General features: G+C 36.0%; 1 pseudogene; it reads left to right on the top strand.

The window, feature by feature from the left end:
• The first annotated feature begins 1,650 nt into the window (after nt 1-1,650).
• On the top strand, nt 1,651-17,672 carry LOC123613870 (nuclear transcription factor Y subunit alpha-like; annotated as a pseudogene).
• The last annotated feature ends 3,006 nt before the right edge of the window (nt 17,673-20,678 follow it).

Below are 20,678 nucleotides of genomic sequence, written 5' to 3'. Positions count from 1 at the left end.
AAGAGCAGAGTATTCTGTGGTGACCCAACCTATAGCCCCCCTGACCAAACAAAAGGCGACTATTATAGAAGCTACTGGGGATCAACTGTCCGTCATTTCTGCCAACCATGATGCTGTCAAGTAGGGGGACATCTAGTGGCACATAAATTTTTATATTTGCCTGAATGCCCGATACCATTGCTCAAAAGAGACCTATCTAAATTGGGGGCATAAATTACCTTCATCCCAGGGAAACAGGCTCATCTGACCCTACAGGGAAGGTCTATGATTCTAGCCATCTCAGTTCCCCGAGAAGAAGAGTGTCATGTGTATGAGAGCAGAAAACTCCAGGAAAATCCTAGCAAACTCCTGGAAGAGTTTCCGGTAGTCTGGGCTGAAAATGGACTGCCAGGCTTGGCACATAATGAGGCACCACTGGTTATTGACCTCAAACCTGGAGCCAGCCTGGTCAGACAGAAACAATATCCCATGCCTCGAGAGGCCCACCTAGGAATCCAGAAGCATATACAGTGCCTCCGACAAGAGGGAATCCTAACTGAGTGCAGATCTCCTTGGAACACACAGTTGCTTGCTCCCAGTGAAGAAAGCAGAAGGAACAGACTATAGGCCAGTGCAGAACTTACAAAAAGTGAATGAAGTAGTCACTACAATACATCCAGCAGTGCCAAATCCATACACTCTTCTAGGCCTCATTCCTGCAGATGCCAAATGGTTTACATGCCTAGACCTTAAAGACGCTTTCTTCTGTCTTCGACTCTCACCTGTGAGCCAGCCAATATTCACATTTGAGTGGGAGGATCTCCATACAGGAGGAAAAACTCAACTGACATGGACACATCTCCCCCAAGGCTTTAAAAACTCGCCCACCTTGTTCGGAGAGGCACTAGCCACAGACCTTGTAAAATTCCCTGGGGAAACATTGAACTGTACTCTGCTCCAGTATGTGGATGACTTGCTGTTAGCCAGCCCCAGTGAAGAGGACTGTTGGAGAGGAACTTGAGCCCTCCTAGGATTACTCCAAACAACTGGGTAGAAGGTCTCATGGAAAAAAGCCCAGATCTGCAAAAAGACAGTCAAATACCTGTGATTTATTATCTCAGAAGGACACTGAGCCCTAGGACCAGAACAAAAACAAGTTATTTGCACCATACCCAGACCAGAAACAAAAAGAAAACTGCGAGAGTTCCTGGGCACAGCTGGGTTTTGCCAGATCTGGATCCCCGGGTTTTCAAGAATAGCCAAGCCCCTCTACGAAGCAACTGCTGGATCAGGAAAGGAAACCCTCAAATGGGAAACTAAACAAGAAAATGCCTTTAGGCAATTAAAGGAAATTCTAACCCAAGCCCCAGCACTAGGCTTACCAGATATAACACGAGAGTTTAACCTGTTTGTACATGAAAGAGATCAAACCGCTCTTGGAGTCCTGACTCAGAATGTGGGGCCATGGCAGTGCCCTGTGACCTATTTATCTAAAAGACTGGACCCTGTTGCATCAGCATGGCCACCCTGTTTACGGGCCCTCGCTGCCACAGCCCTCCTGGTCAATGAGGCAGACAACTCACACTGGGACAGACTTTAAATGTAAAAGTGCCCCATTCTGTGGTGGCCCTGATGAATGGCCCAGGTTTCAAATGGATAACTAACACAAGGATGACCCACTACCAGGGGCTTCTATGTGAAAATCCAAGAGTCCGTCTAGAAACTGTGCGAACCTTAAACCCAGCCACATATTTGCCTGAGGGGGAAGGGCAGCTGGACCACAACTGTGAAGAAATCATCAAAGAGGTGTACGTGAGCAGGCCTGATCTAACAGACAAGCCCCTGCAAAACCCAGACCTGAAACTTTTCACAGACGGCAGCAGTTACATGCAGGATGGACAACAGTGAGCAGGTTATGCTGTAACAACAAATTGAGAGGTAATAAAGGCAGAGTCCCTTCTCCCAGGATGGTCTGCTCTGCGAGCAGAGATCTAGGCACTGGTCCAGGCACTAAGGGAAGGGAAAGGAAAACAAGTCAATATACACACTGATTCCAAATATGCATTTGCAAACTTGTACGTACATGGAGCCATCTATAAGGAGAAAGGACTTTTGACTACTGGGGGAAAGGAAATCAAAAACAAGAAATTTTACAGTTACTGGAGGCAGTATAGGATCCAAAGGAAGTGGCCATTATTCATTGTAAGGGACACCAAAAAGGAAATGACCCTGTGAGCCAGGGGAACAGGCTGGTTGATCAAAAGGCAAGAGACGCAGCTGCCTGGGAACACTCAGTAATTAAAGTTACGGCAGCGCCAGAGCTACCCACTGCCCCAGAATATAGCCACAATGAAAACAAGTGGGCACAGGCTAAACAAAGAAAGAAAGGAAAGGACGGGTGGTGGATCATGACGGATGGAAGGGTTTTCATCCCAGAATGACTAGCTTATCATATAGTCCAACAACAGCACGAGGGCACACATATGGGAAAAATGGCTTTGGAGGCCCTGTTAAAGTGATATTTCCTAATTTCTCATCTCCCTACTCTGTGTGCATCAGTTTCCCAACGCTGCTTGCTCTGTGCACAAAACAATCCAAAACAAGGGCTCACTGGGCCAATGGGAATACAACAATGCGAATTGGCTCCCTTCAAAGATTTAGAAGTGGACTTTACTGAACTTGGGCCCAGTAAGGGATATAAGTACCTACTGGGTTTTGTCTGCACCTTCACAGGGTAGGTAGAAGCCTACCCCACCACAGAGAAAGCAAGGGAAGTGACAAAGGCTCTCCTCAGGGATGTTATCCCTAGATTTGAAATGCCTATCTCCATCGGGTCTGTCAGTTGACCCACCTTCGTGGCAAAAATTGAACAGCAAGTGGCAAAGGCACTGAGCATCCACTGGAACCTGCACATAGTATACCGGCCTCAAAGCTCAGGAAAGGTAGAATGAATGAACAGAACTCTAAAACAAATGATAGCTAAAATCAGCCAAGAAAGCCAGCTCCCCTGGGTGGACATTTTACCCCTGGCTCTGTTGCAAATTAGATGCACCCCAAGATTTAATATTGGGTACTCTCCCTTTGAAATCCTCTATGGGCGACCACCACCTTTAGTCAGGATGGGAAATTCCACCCCAAAAATAGGGAATTTAGGGCTCCACCAACAACTGTTGGGACTAGGACAAATAGTACGAGAAGTTTGGGGTTGGGTAATGGAGAGAACCCCCCATTTCATTAGGGGTCCAAGTACATCCCCATAAACCTGGTGACCAAGTATGGGTGAAGGATTGAAAAAAGGAACCTCTCACACCAACATAGAAGGGACCATATTTAGTGGTATTAACTACCCCTACAGCTGTTAAAGTTGCAGGAATCATCCCTTGGATCCACCATACCAGGGTTAAGAGAGCGACTTCACCTCAGACAGAGGGTCCCTGGAAAATTGAGAGTGTTCCGGGAGACCTGCTCAAGATCAAGAGGGACCAGAAAAGGATCGACAAGCCCTGCTCTAGCTACACCTGGGAGCTGGCTAGTCAATGCATGGCTGAAGCTTGAGGAAAGCTCAGTGAAGCTGTTAAATGTATTTCTTTTGTGCTTCCTTGCCTATTTCCTTGTTTGCTATACTAGTCTGCATATTAGCAGTGGGGCTAGCTAGCGCCGGCCCACCTGACTGGAACATAGGCCATAGAATCCTGATAGTTATTTTATATCTTGTTATAATTAGTGCCATCACTGCAGCATCATGTCTAAGATAATCATAAGGCTGATGTTACTGACGCTAATGCCCTCACTCTCCTTGGCTGTACAATGTACCTGCACAGAACTGGGTGACAGGTGGTCCATGTACCCACCTGTACTTTCAGCTTACAGGTGAATTCAGCCATGATCTCCAATGAATAGCAGAAACCCCGGGAACTCTGCAAAATCAGATTGACTCTCTGGCTGAGGTGGTCTTACAAAACAGGAGGGGTCTGGACCTACTCACGGCCAAAGAGGGGGGACTATGCCTCTTCCAAAATGAAGAGTACTGTTTTTATGCCAATCAATCAGGAATTGTCAAAGGGATGGTTCAAGAGTTATAAGACTGAGTAGAAAAGAGAAAACATATTTTAGATAAGAGCCCATGGACAGGGTCCTGGAGCTGGACCTCCTGGCTGGCACCGTTCATAGTTCCCTTGTTCCTGATTTTTGCAGTTCTGCTATTTGGGCCCTGTGTCTTAAACTTCCTGACCCACTTTGTCAGTGAGCAGATAGAGGCTATAAAACTTCAGATGTTAGCCTCCAATTATGAGCCCCTGCAACAGATAAGTGATGATGCTTACTCCAACTAGGGTTGTGAAAGCATCAAGAGGAGGGAATGTGAAAGAAAAGCAGGGCTGGGCTAATAAGATAACTCACAAATCTAAGCCAGGCTGGGCTAAAAATATAACTCACAAATCTAAGTATCGGAATACTGATCTGAGTTCTGCTGAACTAACTGGTAAATCTAAGTTAATTAGTGTTGGTTTGCTGATTCCCTGTTTTTTTTTTTGTTTTGTTTTGTTTTGTTTTTTTTTTGTTTGTTTTGTTTTGTTTTGTTTTGTTTTGTTTTTTTGCTAGCCAGCTGGATTTTCAGAGATATATCTGGCTTTGGCTTTGGAATGTTGGTTTGCTGCCTCCCTGCCTCCACTTTTGTGATAATGATGCTGCTAAAGCTGTTCCATGCCTATTGGCTGAGTACCTCAAGCTTGTACTTAACCCTATAAAACCTCATGTGCATGTCTTGGAGGTGCTCAGAGCTTCGGAGCAGAAGCCCTTCTGAGCCCACCGGCATAATACATCTGAGTATTCCAACCCTCCGAGTGGTGCTTGTTTCTTGGCTGGCCTGTCGTTTCTGTAACATGTGTATTATTTATTTATTTATTTTCTTTAAGAAAGTTGGTCTGTGCCATCCAAAAGGTACAAGTATAGTATACATATGGTGGCCAAGCAAATAAATTGGGATTCTGAACAAACCTTTGATTGTACCAATTCTCAGGGTTTTTGCCATCTTAACCTTTGTTGCATCAGCCTGGACCACAAAGGCCTTTAGTTTTTTTGGGGAGTAAACTTTTGAATCTTATTTAGGTGGTGTCCCCCCAACTGTCTTGTGGAAAAGTCTCATCATCTTATTAGTTTAAAATCACTATATATATATAAGATATATATATATATGGGATATATATATCATTGACAGCCAAGTGATGGATCCTTTAAATTGGAAAAACTTCTAAATTGGTAAATAAAAGTTTAGAGAACTCTCTTTATAAAGAGCTGTTTTATTGGTACCTTTAAAAATCAATCAAATTTAAAGATATCTATCTATCTATCTATCTATATCTAATGGCTAACCTAAGAACTCCCTTAATTTAAAAATAAGAAAAACTAGTTTGAAAAGCCTTATTTGTGTTTTCCCCTTCCCCTCAATGAGTTTTAGAAATGCTAATTAAAACATTAGGATAATGTTAATTATGTTGAGTAAATAAAAAAAGACTATAGAAAAAGTCTGAAGATTTTTTTCTTAACAAGGAAAAAATAAGGGATTTATTGAAATGGTTAAACATTTTCCTTTTTTTTTTTTTTTTACCATTTTTTAAACACCTTTATTGAGATGCAATTCACATATCATATAATTATCCTTTTAAAGTGTACAATTTAATGTTTTTTACTGTTTACACAGATGGTTATTTAAAATGGGATAAATAAAATGGACACTTATAAATTAAAATACAAGGTTTAGATACTACAATATGTAAGATTAAAAAGGCCAAAGCACCCCCACCCACACAAAGACACTGTTTATTTAAGTTTAAACAACTCCACTCTACCCCAGTTTAAAATACATATTTTATAGTGCTGGAAATAAAATATACACTGAGATACTTGATCAATGACTGGGGCAAAAGTTAGACCAATTAATCAAATTTAAAAATTGACAAGGGCCTAACTTCTTTGGCTCAAACTTCTCTGTGGATCCTTGAGACTTTTATATAAAATTAGATGAAATGGACAACAGATAAAAACAAAGCTTCTAAGACTCTTTCTAAACACAAGACTTATTAATTAAACCTAACAAAAACTAAAATTAAAGGTATAAGAATTGGTAAAATTGAGATAAAAGTTTATAAAATTGGTATATTTAAATGGGCTTTATGTTAACTTCTTTTGCTTAATTATGTTGTGGTATAGATATGTTTCAATGGTATTCAATACCTTTCTTGGTATTTTAAGACTGGGCATATATATCTGCCCCTCAGGAAATATTAATTAAACATAGTAAAGAAAACTAATAATGTCACCTGAGCCATACAGTATTAAATAAAACTAAAAACTAATATTCAGGGGCTAATAAAAATAATAATAGAGATATATGCTTGGTTTAACTTGTAACTCAAGAAAGAGAGCCCTTATTAAATGCCTTATGCAAACCTTTGAAGACATCTTAAACTAAACCCTAAAGTTGTAATCATGGGACTCTTTGGAGGTCTTCACACTGATGCAGGGAGATAAATTGGAGGGTATGCCATTGGACCTAAGTGACTGTCAGTGAAAATTACTGCAAACCACAACAGTAAACAAAGAATGCTGAAGTCATCAAGTCATCAGTGGCTGCTGCCACCCCCCAGTGTAGACAAGCCTGCAGCTCAGCCTCTGCAGCCATTCACAATGTGCACTCTGAGGGCACTCAGAATAAGAAAGGACAGGATACTGGCCCCAGATAGCTAGAAGCTTGTCAAAGGAATGATTTCAAGGAGCCCAAATGTTTGCTCCTTCCCGTACATAGAAAAGCACTAAATCCTTTAACTTGAGATACCTGGTTTCTTTAACAGTAATCTTTAATTTTATGACCACCTGGTCTTTGTTGTAAAATGCTGTATATCCTGGCTCCTCCCCTACCTCTTTAGAACAATCTGAGAGGCAGTCATCCCAGGCTTCAGTCCTCAGAAATGTCCACCAAATAAAAGATAGCAATAAACTTTTATGCTGTGCATTTATTTCAGTCAGCATTTGGAATATATTTAAACACAATAAGAGGAAGTTACAAATATGAGGTCCACACATGATTGTAAAAATCACATGGTGTAAGAATACACAGGGAGAACCACAATGTTGAACTAGGGCTGGGACTTAAAAGGTATTTATTACTTTTAAGAAATGAAACCAATAATGTATTGTACTCCAGTGGTTAATTGGTAAATGTGACAAAGTAAATTCTTACACTTATCTAGCTCATCATCCAGTGAGTGAAACACATCTCACATGTCAGACTAATGAGAATAGAGATACTTATTTTTCATGGTAACTACTTTTTTTTTTTTTAATTTTAACTTTGGTAAACTGCCAAACTTTAGATAGATAACAAAGTAGAAGATTAAATTAGCCTTGTGGGATGAACAAAGTGGGTTGAACAGCCAGATGTGAACATATAGACCAACAGTAGAAGTTATTATACTGAAGAAAACATATATATATATATATATATCTCCATGTAAAAATATACAAAGCATGAGACATGACAGTTCTCCTTGTTTAAGAAAAGACCTAAAGTTCAAAAAAGAAACCCCTCTATTTTCACGTTGCCTAATAAACTTAAAGCCTCCTTTCATTATCCTCTTTGAGAAAAGATGAATGAATCAGGATGAAGGGTATTGATATTTTCCTAGATTGCTTGTGAAGACTTTTCTAAACATTATGTGTATTATATAATACTATATAGTATTCATCCTATACATTTTATTGATTTTTTTTTTCAATAACAGACAACTTCTTTTCCTCCCCATCTTGCTGGCCTATGTGTTTGCACAGAAGTGCATACACACACACACACATACACACACACACACACACACACACACACACACACACACACATACATAAAGCCATGACAAATATTTTATAAATGTACTCCATGGGCTTTAGAGTAGCTGTGACAGGATTACCAGAATAGTCTCATGGCTTAAGTGAGAAAGGGGAAAGACTAAAATAAAGATAAAATGCGTCCTTCCTTTGTTTTGTTTTAAGCCAAAAAGAACAAACAGGAACATTCTAAGAGGCCTCTAGGAGAGGACCTCAAACAGAAAACCAGTCAGGCTGCTACAATCTTTTCTTGAGTACAATTTGCAATTCAAAGAGGATTTAGGAGGGCAACTTTTAATCTCTAACCCAAGTGAGGGTTTCAGGATGGAACTCTGGAGATGGGCAAGGCTCTAGTGATTTCCCCCAGATGAGATTATTCCTTACTCTTGTATCCACTGTTGTGTCAAGGGCCCCCTGTAACATCTGGTCTCATATAATTCTTAATAGATGCCTTACAACTGGGATGAATTAGGAGACTATGACTCTTAATCTGCATTGTAATTGAGGACACCAGAGTGGGAGACCTGTTGATTAGATGCCTTTGTCTGATTCTTCTGTGCATGCCATTTATCAAGTGCTTTATAATCTTATTATCTACTTAATTAGTCAGGAGCAGAACAATGGATTCCAGAAAGAAGGTTTCAACATGTTAAAATGCAGTAAGACCATACAGTAGTTGCAGGAAAGGAAAAAAGAAGTAGAGTAACTGAATTACTCCTCAGGATGGCACACTTTAGCCCTTTGGCCCAGATAGTTAGCAAACTATGTGCCAAAGCTTATCTGGCTGGCATTGGCTGAATATGAAATTCACAACCACTCACCTATTAAGTCATTCTACATTCTGTAGAACATGCAATTGTGCTGAAGTTAGTGTCAATATGAGGTGGGGATACTGACTTTTGACATGGTGAATTATTAAGGATAATAGAAAAAATTAGTGGAGTAACTGCAAATGGGGCAAAGAGATATTTTGATGCCTCCTAAGTTAGAAAATACATCCAGTAGATCAGGCAAAAAACATTATAGGACTGAATAAATAAGATTCAGAAGGTAGTGTTATTTTATGTATTTGGAAGAAAGTCAAGGTCCAGAAAAATGGGAAAGGTACAACAGAAATCTTTTAATTGGAACAGCCTGTCTCAGTTGTTAATAACTTTAAATACTTCCTTCTAAGTTAGTTGGATCTTCAAAGATGTAAAAGAACACCTATTTATTTAATTTATTTTATTGTACATTATTATTGTTAATCAGCTTCTCCTCTGTAGATTGGTCAAGATGCCTCAGAGTGGAACTAGGATGGATTAAATGAAATTGTGTACTGTTAGCATCAGTACTAACTTTGACCACAATAATTGCTGCTCTGTCAACAGGGGAATGGAATGAAGTAATTGATTTGCTAAGTTTATTTCATTATTCCACTAGTAGAAGTTAACTGGCTTTAAAAATATCTACATGAGAGTACCTACGTTATGGGTCCTCACTGTTGTAACGATGCTATGTAATAGAGGATTGGGAAGACTGGGTAGAAGCTATAAAGTCCTTATCAGTGTGAAGGGTCTATATGGCCAATTCATTGTGGTACTTGTACAGAACAATCAGAGTCAGGTAAGGTAAAATGACGTCTTTCCCATTCCGAAGAGTGCCCAAGGACATCTGCATTCTCTAATCAGCAGCAACTTTAAGAGCACTTAGACAAATGAAAATGGAAAGCTCTCCGATTTAATAATAGCCTCTCCTGGAGTAAAATGTTTGGCAAAAAATTGTAAAAGATATGAATAAATATAGTGTATTTTATTCCCAGGAAACACTGTAATGAAATCCACATAGTTCATTTCACTGATGTATCTGAAAGAATGGTGTACATACAGTACGATATACACATTCCACAAAATTCCAAAATTTCACTTACTCTATGATGGCTCAAGTATATCCTTTCATATTCAAACTTTGCCAATAAGATGTTATAGCAGAAAGTGTGTGCAGTCTGTTTCTATTTATGTGTATGGTAATTAGTTGGCATGGTGCTAATATCAAGGTGCATATTAAAGGGAGTAATGGTTATATTACTAAACACTTGAAAGGCACAATTAAAATAAGAAATTTTAATTTGGCAATTTTTTTTTTTTTGGTTAAGAATTCAGTAAAATGCTAAGGAATAAGAATCCTAAATGCCCTGGCACTATAAGATTGATACTGGCTTTTTTCTTGGAATACAAAGACAATGCAGATCAGGCAGATAACGTAATTACAAAGGGAAATATAACCTAGTAGCACATAGGAGAAATGATTACACAAATAGTATTTTTTTAGACTCATGGCAAACTTGCTGCAAGGATAGAGTATTATTTTGTAAAATCCGAAATTTATGTTCCCAAATGTCCAGTTATTGCCTAATTAAATAGAATTTGCTGGTCATACAGACCCAGAGCTTGAGGTTGTTACTGACATTTTATATATTTATTATCCTGATATAGTAACATCTTCTGCCATTGGCTAAGGATCCCTAAGAAATGTTATAATCAATTCATTATTGATTAACAAGAAAAGGCTTATTGAACTCTTGAATAGGGCTAGACATATAATTGGAATTTTGTAAACAATATGGGGGCTAAAACATGCACAAGCACCAACAGGTTCAAGAGCTCAATCATATGGAGTTTTTATTCATTTTAACTTTTGTGTTAGGATATTTGGTACAATGATATTTACTGAAATTACTATCACCTGTCAATTAAATTGGCCCTATCTCTTTTTAATATGGAATTAAAACATGTCTCACCAGATTTATGAGGAAATATCTCTACAGATCTTAAAAAAAATTAAATACTGATTAAAGATAGATTGATAGGTTGGATATAGCCAGACATACCATAATACAAACAAAAATACACCCAAATATACAATAGAAAAGAGTGTAAAAAGGTAAAACTACTGCATTTGTATTTGTATTACAAACACTCAGGTCCTGGCAGGTTCACTCAGGATTTGGGCAGAGTGAAGAACATGCTCAGATCCATAGGTATCCTTTATTGTGGAGGAGTACACAGGAGACAATGGTGGCGATGGTGGAAAATACCACCCACCTTTTATATCAAGGCAAACAAAGCTGGCTTCTAGGCAACTATTATCTAAGATCTAACCAGTACACTTGTGTAGTGCATATCATGCTTCTATAACACTACATGGGTACTGCACATGCGGGACAAGATAGCTGAGTCACTGAGCACCAAATGTCCAGTGAAGGAGCCTGAATGACTTCATTTTCCCTGCAGTATTTATGTTCCCTCCCAATCTGTATCTCCTATTACAACTTAAAACAGAAGAAGCACGATTTATATGGATTCTTTTATCGGTGAGTTCTCTCTGTTTTGTTCTTTCTATTTGAAGGGAGCAAAAGTATCTGTGACCATAAATTGGCTTGAATTTGAACTACCCGTTGATAATTGCATAAGATATTAAGGTGATACTAACCTTAATTGAATCAAGATCACTTTCCTAACCATCCTGAAACCTGAATCAGTTTTTGCACTTTGTTCTTATTCATTGCTCTGGATCTTTTCCAAAACCAACCTCCTTTATTCTTCATATTTTGGGTTTGTTTTCTTATTCTTTTTAAAATTTTGACTGAGAATTTATATATTTTCAACACTTATTCATGCCTTTTAAAAGCTATTTATTGATGTACGATATAAATACAAAAGGGTGCACATAAGAATGTAGCTCACATAACTTTAACAAACTGCTTTCTTAAACTAGCATTCTAGATCAAAAATCATAACGTTTTAAAAGCCTTTTATTTCCTTTAAGTTTCTATCCTCTTTCAAAGCAGCATTCTATGTGATAGTCTACAGTATTTTTTCCAATAGTGTATATTCTTTTATGTCTTGCTGCTTTTACTTGTCATAATGCTTACGAGATCTATTCATATTGTAAACAGTCCAAATAATCCATTCTTACTACTGAAAATAATTACATTATATGAATATGCTATAATTTTCTTGCACAATTTAATTTATATTTACAATTTTTTCTTGGGCATCTGGTGGTCTCATGTTCTGGGTCAATTAAAATAGTACTGTCAAGAACACTCTAGTACATATCTTATGGTTAGTATATATTGTAAATACTTCTATTAAGTATGTAAATATTAGGTCAAAAGATCTTCAATTTTTTTAATTTAAGAGATACCTTCAAGGTAGATAATTTTCCAAAGTGATTGTACCCATTTAATTTGCCATCAACAGTATGTGAATATTTATTTGTCCACATTCTCACTGAATCTTGCTATTGTCTTTTCAACTTTTGCCATTTAAATGGCTGTATAGTAGATACATTTTACTTTGAAGCTGTATTTTGAGCTAGTGATTTTCCTACAAGGGCTAGTTTAGTTTTGGTTTATAATTTGGCATGTGAGGATTTAATAAGAATTAAGTTCTAAGTATTTTGCAAATTTTCTTTTTTTCTCTTTAACCCAACATACACTTTGTTAATTACTAGATATGAAGATTTTACATCATCTCATTGATTTCTAATTTTATTGTTTCATGGTTAAAACCATGATCTTGTGATGTTTCTTTTGAATATGAGATGTTATTTTCTCTAGTCTGTGGTTTATTTTTAATATACCTTGTGTGTTCTCTATTTTCAATGCATATAGTTCTATAAATACATCCATTAGTCAAAATTATTTGTGCAAGCCCAGGCAATTCTATTCACAGCGAATAATACCAATTATCAGATGTTGAACCTCAGAGAATTAGTGGATGTTAACAATGAAAGTTAACTTTGATCAAATATAAATTTGATTTTTTTTTCCCTGAAATTCTTCTTTACCTCTTCAAATTTATGGGCAGTGCTGAATCTGGTTTTAGTGTGAATTCCAGTATCTGTGTTTCAGTAGGCTTGATCTACATTCTAGTCCCATTTGGTGTATATCCTATAGTTTTAGTCTCTTGAGTTCAATAGCCAGCTCCATAAATATTCAGTAACTTGGATCTCAAGAAAAAAGCAAATGGTAAATTGAATTGTAACATATCCTGCTTCAGCTTGGAAGATTCTCCATGAGCTTATTGCTCTTGACTTTAATTAATGTAGCTTCATAGTTTAGTTTTAATAGTTTAATATTACACATGTAAAATGCATTCCTCCAAGCCACAATACCCTACTGACATACTGAATTTATTTAATGTTGATAATGCTTATGAAGTAACTATAACTGCATTGTAAACCTTACAGTTACTTTCTCTTACTGTTTATCTTCCCCTTATACTATGGGTAAGACCACAATTCTGTTCTTGAATTTTCTTATCTGTTTCTTTTTGTTTTATTTAGGAAATAAAAATGTGATTCTTATGTGAAAGATTATAGAAAAGCAACAGAAATGTGAAAATATCCCCATTTTTCAGTGAATTATTACCTGAGACTATATTCTTGATCTGATTGCAAGTTAAGGCTGTTCTTCAATGAGATACCTGTGCCATGCCCAACACAAATGTTCTCAAACAGGAGCATCAACACACACATACTCAACCGTATGTAAGAAGGAAAAACTAGAACTCAGGATAGTAGCTTCTATGGTAAAAATGTTATTATTCAGGGAATATGATTGACATATCACTTGCCTGATCTTGGTCATTTTTCAATGAATTGTGATTCACAGAATATTAGATAAATGAAACCTTGGAAGTTATTGTACTCTGACAAAGTAACTAAAAACATGCAGAAATAGAAACAGTAACATAATAATAAACATATCCCAATACTCCTATATTGTACAATTTGGATTGTGCTTGTATATTTACTATAAAATTCTACAAATTTATTTCTCAGATCTCACAAAATAAATATGAATTGCAACTCATGTGGTGAACTGATAAAATTTTGGAAACTATGACCATGGAACTGTGCACATACTTCAGAACTAAATACTTAACCTCCATTATGGAATTTATATGCTAATAGACACCAGGAACTGAACAACCATTCATTTTTGAAAAATAAAAATTATATATGGATATTTTCTAACCTGTGTTCTTTTGAACTTTATAAACATATTCCCTATAATATTTTCTCAATTCATAAGCATGAAATGAAACAGAAAACCGACATTGAATACAAAAAAAAAATCAGAAATGAAAGTAGCACATGACCAGAATAGCAGACAATGCAAAAGAAATAAAAATTACAGGAGCATTCATTTTCTATATACATCATTTAAATTATATATTAAAAGATTTATATGCACCATTTATTAAAAACATCAAAAACTTACCAATCATACAAAATGAATGGTATCAGATAGCATTTTCCTTCCTTATATCACCCAGGATATTTAATTTAACTTGTTTTCTAAAAGCAAGATTAACTTAAAAAACATTTTACTGTAAATTTTAGTAGTAGATTTTTTTCATCTTTTCTCTACATCGGAGCATTGAAAATCCAAATAAGAATATACAGAATGGCATTTCTGTCATCTTTTGTTAAAGCTATTTGTTTTTCAATTTACCCCCCAAAATTGAGTTATTGTAGCCTCTGGGAACTATCCTCACATTATAAAACCATCATACAATTTAGAATGATTGGCAGGTACCAATGACAAGGGGTCAAAACTCGACCAGTGGGGGATATGTGTCAACAATGATGCACAGATGTATCCCAATATTTATAGAATTCTTTTATATCTATTTGTGTATTTTGTATCAATCCCCAATTTTCTTAAATCTGGAAAAATGTTTCATAAGCTGAAAAGAGTAAATAATGGAATAAAACTTTAAGGGTAAAATACATTGATAAATCACAGTTGATGATACAAAGTTGTGCAGCACTGAAAATGAATTAAACAACAAACTATTTTTTCAATATTTCTTGAACATAACATGATCAATAATAGAAGACTTTGTACCAATAAAGGATAATGGAAGGAATTAAATAATAGCAAAATTGAATACAGAGATAATAAGCTTTTTTTTTTTTTGAAGTTATCCTGAAGGAAGTTGCAGGTAAAAATGTCAGAATTCAAACAAGACTTCATAGAAGCCACATGAATATTCTCTTTAAAATAAGCACACACAGGTTAAAATAAATACTGATGTACACCATGAGAGCTTGTTGATTGCAAAATAAGTATATGTGTCAAATATACTTCTAAGAAAAGTTATGAACACAGAATGGTTATGTGTTAATAAAATAAAAGTACAGTTTCCTAATATTTCACATCATTACTGTGATAATTACATGTAGAACTAATTAGAGGATGCACAGGATAGTGAAAATTTTGGTGTCACAATTTTTCCTCATTTAGAGCTCATCTCTCAATTTTCTTTAAAAATTCTTTGTAAATACTTTTTGATTTTTAATATAAAGGACAAATTTATTGTCTAATGTGAACCTCAAGTAATTTATAACTCACCAATTTTGGTGAGTTATGTTATAAGGCTTGCATGTAAGAATGACTTCAAGATGTGTGGGCTATGTAGGGCTTGTACTTGGAAGGCTCCCACACTTGGTTCAATGCTCTACTGCTGCTGACTTGAAATTCTTAATAATTTTTGAACAGGAGTCCCACTTCTGATTTTTCACTGGGCACTGTTAATTATGTAGCTAGTCTTTCATGTCTCCTTTAAAACTGAAAACCTATTTTGCTCTTTCTTCTACTTCTCCATATAGGCACATCTCTGAGAAATTCCAGTGCTAGTAAAACAATCTTTAGGATGGATTGCTATCACTTTTTTATTTCTTCTATGTGGAAAACTTCTGAGGGATATTCTAAATTGTCTAGAGATGTGACATCATATGATTATTATTGTTGCCTGGGGATTCCTTTGTATTGTTTTTCTCAAGCATTTTATTGCTATAGATTAAAATAGGGCACACTTGGAAACAGATTTGTGAGGAAATGATGGATATAATGCTTTTAGAATCATTATGGGACATTCATTGGGAGATATCTAGGAGGCATTTGGTGAAATGGTCTGGAGTTTAAGAGACTAGTTTAGGATGGGAGTCAATGACATATATGTTTTTCATGAAGCCATGGCTGTGGATGTCAGCTGTAAGGACAAGTTTGCAAAGTAAGAAGTTTAAAGCCAGAGCCCTAGGAAATGCTGGCTTACAAGGTTCCAATGAGAAACATATACTAGACAAACATAGCATATCAGTATGAAAAAAAGAAACTTGAAAGAGAATACAGTAACAAAATTTAGGAGATTGCAACACCTTTATCTTTGTCTTAGGTTATTGTCAATTTGGATTGTTCTCTACTTTTTCAGAGAAGTTTATCCTATGTATTTTCCATAAATTTCTCAATTTTCTTGTCAAAATCTTCTTTATGTTAAAGATCATGCTCAAATATCACTCTTTTTTGCTCTATTCTCTCGTTTTCAGATGGGTTGTCATTCTGTTAATATTCCTACAATTTTCTTTTTCTACATCTCTTTTATCTCTTAGTTTTCCTTGTAATAGGAATCTTTAAATTTTGTTTTCATTTTTTCTCCTGCTTTATAGATGGTTTTATAAATAATTCTTGTCTAAATAACCCTGAATCTCCATCAGGAAGTAATGTAGCCCAGTGTGTATTTGTGTATGTTAATGAATATATGTTAAGTTGAAAAAAAATTGTCAGAATTGATCAGAGACTACCTACCTAAGCAAAACAGCTAGTGGCCCTGGCCTGGAGCCTGTGAATGCCTTTAGGCATTCCAGTCCAAAGCCCACAGAGCCAGCTCCATGCAAGGATTTGACCTCTGGAGCAGGCACATTAGGGTTCTTGACACTTGCAGAGTGCTAGTGGCAGGTGGAGATGCATCCCTTTCTCCTTCACACTTAGTTCCAGATTTTCAGGCCCCAGGCCCAAAGCAATTTTGCTTTCCACCAACTTCTGCACTCTGGAATGCAATTCATAATCTTTTAAGATCTCTAGAGTGAAGCTGTCTGTGAATAGGATTCTAACTTTTCTGGACATTGGAGCAAAATGTAGCAAACATCAATATTTCAACAGAGCAGATTGTTGTATAGATTGAACAGCAGTCCCAGGGACATCTATTAGTGGTACAAGTTTGTTCATCACTGGCTTATTAATCACATAAACAGGTCAGCCTCTCATTACCTAAACTGTCTCTGGTGGACATGAATAAACCATCATGCAAGTACCTGCATCTGGGACACAGAACATTTGTAGCAGGTATAGTTGGATCTATTGAGATAGATCTAGATCTAGGGAGAAAAAGGGAGGACAGTCTTTGTAGGCCAATAGGACCAGACTCACCAGATCATCATTCAGCAGCCACAGACAACTGTCACTGCCAGCCAGACACAAACACAGCAGCAGGTTGCTGTCTAGAGGCAGCAAATAGCACAGACTGTTGAAGGATGGGCTGTCTTCTATCAGCCATTTAATGCAGATGGCATTACTAATGGAAAGGCATGACCACCATCCCAGCAGCCAGTTTGGTAGGGGCACAGACTGTTCAGACAGGAGGCAAAACCAACACAACCAACAATGCCCTAACATAACTCTACTGGTGGCAGGCTATATAATCAATTAAGGAGGGATGATCATAATAGTGCCTGGAGCTGGCTCTGTGCCTGCTGTCTAAGGAATCTCTTTTTCTAGGGCAGAGACCTCTGAGGAAGAGTCTATTTATATGAATGCCAAACAGTATAACTAACTTTGTAAGAGGAGGCAAGTCTGGGATAAAATAGAGATAGAAACAAAATGCCAAAAGAAAGAAGGAAATGTTGGCATAAATCATGCCTTAGCCCAGAAATGTGGTAAAATTAGAGAATATTTCTCTCCAAAGGAAAAGGATAGTCTTCCATAAAAAGGAGCCACACCAAAAAATGAAGAAAGCAAGCAAGCAAGCAAACAATGACACAACACAAATCATCTGAGTCTTCTGCCAGGCCGTGTAATGGAGATGATCAAGATCATATTCCTTGCCACTGTTTCTCATTGTTCCTGGAAATTATTCAACTCTTTTGAAGGGATAGTTACAATCAAATTCTGCCCTTTTGTACAAGACAGAGACCACTTAATTTTTAATAAGAAGCTCAGTACTATAAATACAGCAACATCTTGCAAATTGAAATTTCAAAACTTTGTCTCATCCATCCATCCCAGATATTTTGCAGATAGTGGATGTGATTGATATTTTATAGATTAGGATGAATCAAGGGATCCATGCCAGCCCAGCAGTACCACAGAAGCACTTATGTTGATTGGTGAAACAGACCATTCAACTCAGCAAGGAAGTGCAAACTTCTCAATGTAAACTACAATCAGGGAAGCCAGAGCCCAATCCTTCCCACAAGAATTTGATTAGACAACATCCATCCTTCTGGTTGGGTATCTCATTCTGACTAACTGTATGGACACTTTATATTTCTTTGTTTCAGATATCTAATGAAACCCACTTTTCTATGAAATAAACTTTGAGGAATATTGAGTTAAGCTTTAATTTTGTTTTTATGGAATATAACATAAAGCTGACATGCTCATATACACATGAAATAAATGACACATTTATTAATAGTGAATTGTTTTTATAAAAAATTGAGATATTTGATATGATTTATTTACTACTACTGTTTTCAATATGTGAATAATATACATTTGCAATATTGTGGCTACTGGTTATTGCAATTTTACATGTGTATTTCTGAAGTCATAACTTTCCATATTCTGAGAGTAAAAACTTCTTATTTTTCTCTCATTCTAATGGTTTATGTTTTAGAATCTCATTAAGAGTTCTTACATTTTTATTCAATTTTCTCTCCTAATCCATCAGGTAATCCTTTCTTAGTTCTGTCTGTGCTAACCCAAGAACACAAGAATACACCAAGGACACTCTCACTGTGGATATTTGCAGTGGAACATCATTCCAGTATATTCAAATAAATCCACCCACCATCTGCAAATTTTATTCTGTTTTCTTCCTAATTTATTCCTCAAGGCCTTTCCTAGGCTGCCTTAATCCAAAATAACACCATTCTATCACTTGCTTCTCCCTGTGTCTTAGGATCTACCTGTGGATTAGGCAAGGCTATGAAAGTGTTTCTAGATGTATTTATCTCAGCATATTCATGGAGCTATGGGATCTTTTCATAAGAATGAATTTTCAAACATGAATTAAAGAAGGATGTTCTAAACAATGATATAAACAAACCAAAACAAAAATCTTGACAGGGTCTACTGGTTCATTTTTGTTTTTGTTCCATATGCTTTTGGTGTCATAAATAAGAAATAATTGCCAAGATCAAGTCAGGAAACTATTCCCTATGTTTTCTTCTAGTAATTTTTACAGTTTCAGGTCTTACATTTAAGTTTTTAATCCATTTTGTATATTTGTATATTTTTGTGCATGGTATAGAATTTGTATATCTTTTGCATGTGGGTATTCAGTTTTCTCAACAACATTTGTTGAAGAGATTATCTTCTTTTCATTGTGTATTCTTGGCACTTTAATCAAAATTGACCATATATATGTACATTTATTTCTGAGCTCTCCATTCTGTTCCATTGGTTTATATGTATGTGTTTATGACAGTACCTTACTGTTTTAATTGCTGTAGCTTTGTAATATATTTTGAAATTAATAAATGTGATGCCTTCAGTTTTATTCTTTTTTTTCTCAAAATGGTTTTGGCTATTCAAGGTCCTTTTTAGCTTTATATAATTAAAACTGCTTTTAAATTCTCTACACAATACCTTGGAATGGTAGAAAACTTTGCAAACTGTATATCTGATAAGAGGTTAATATCCAATATATATAAGAAATTCCTTTTTTAAAACATTTTTTATTGAGTTATAGTCATTTTACAATGTTGTATCAAATTCCAGTGTAGAGCACAATTCTTCAGTTATACATGAACATACATATATTTATTGTCACATTTTTTTCACTGTGACCTACCACAAGATCTTGTATATATTTCCCTGTGCTATACAGTATAATCTTGTTTATCTATTCTACATATGCCTGTCAGTATCTATAAATTTCCTACAACTTATAGAAAAATGTAAACCTATTAAAAATTGACAAATAATTTGAATAGACTTTTCTCCACAGAATACATACAATGGCCAAAAGGTGCATGTGAAAATTCTCAACATTACTAATAATCAGGGAAATGAAAAAAAGAAGATATCACCTTATACCTGTTGGGATGGCTAGTGTTAAAAAGACAAGAGAGAACAAGTATTGGCAAGGGTCTGGAGAAAAAGGAAACATACATTTTTGGTGAAAATGTAAATTGGCTTAGCCACTATGGAAAACAGCATGGGAGTTCCTCAAAAATTAAAAATATAACTACAGTATCATCCATTATTTTCACTTTTGGATATATTTATCCAAAGGAAATGAAATCAGTAACTTGAAGAGTTATCTACACACTTGTATTCATTGCAGCTTTATTTACAATAGCCAAGATATGGAAACAATCTAAATGTCTATAGACAGATGAATGAATGCAATGGAATATTATTTATCTTGAAAAAAAATGAACTCTCACCATATGTAATGAATAAACACTGAAGAAATTAGGCTAAGTGAAGCAAGCCAGTCACAGAAGAACAAATACTGCACGATTCCACTCACTCATGTGGTTTAGATAATATTTATGCACATAGAAGCAGAGAATACAATGGTAGTTACCAAGTTGCTATTCAGGGGAAACAGTTTCAATTATGAAGATGATTAAAATCTAGAGATTTCCTGTGGAAAATAAATAAATAAATAAATAAATAAATAAATAAATAACAATATCCAACTATAATAGTAGTAATAATAAATTCTTGTTATCTCATCTGTTTGCTATCAGCTGAAGAG

Source organism: Camelus bactrianus, chromosome 14 (assembly GCF_048773025.1).
Source record: "Camelus bactrianus isolate YW-2024 breed Bactrian camel chromosome 14, ASM4877302v1, whole genome shotgun sequence".
NCBI classification, from domain to species: domain Eukaryota; kingdom Metazoa; phylum Chordata; class Mammalia; order Artiodactyla; family Camelidae; genus Camelus; species Camelus bactrianus.
Note: the sequence above shows the minus strand (reverse complement) of the source record. Positions and strands in the feature narration are given on the sequence as shown.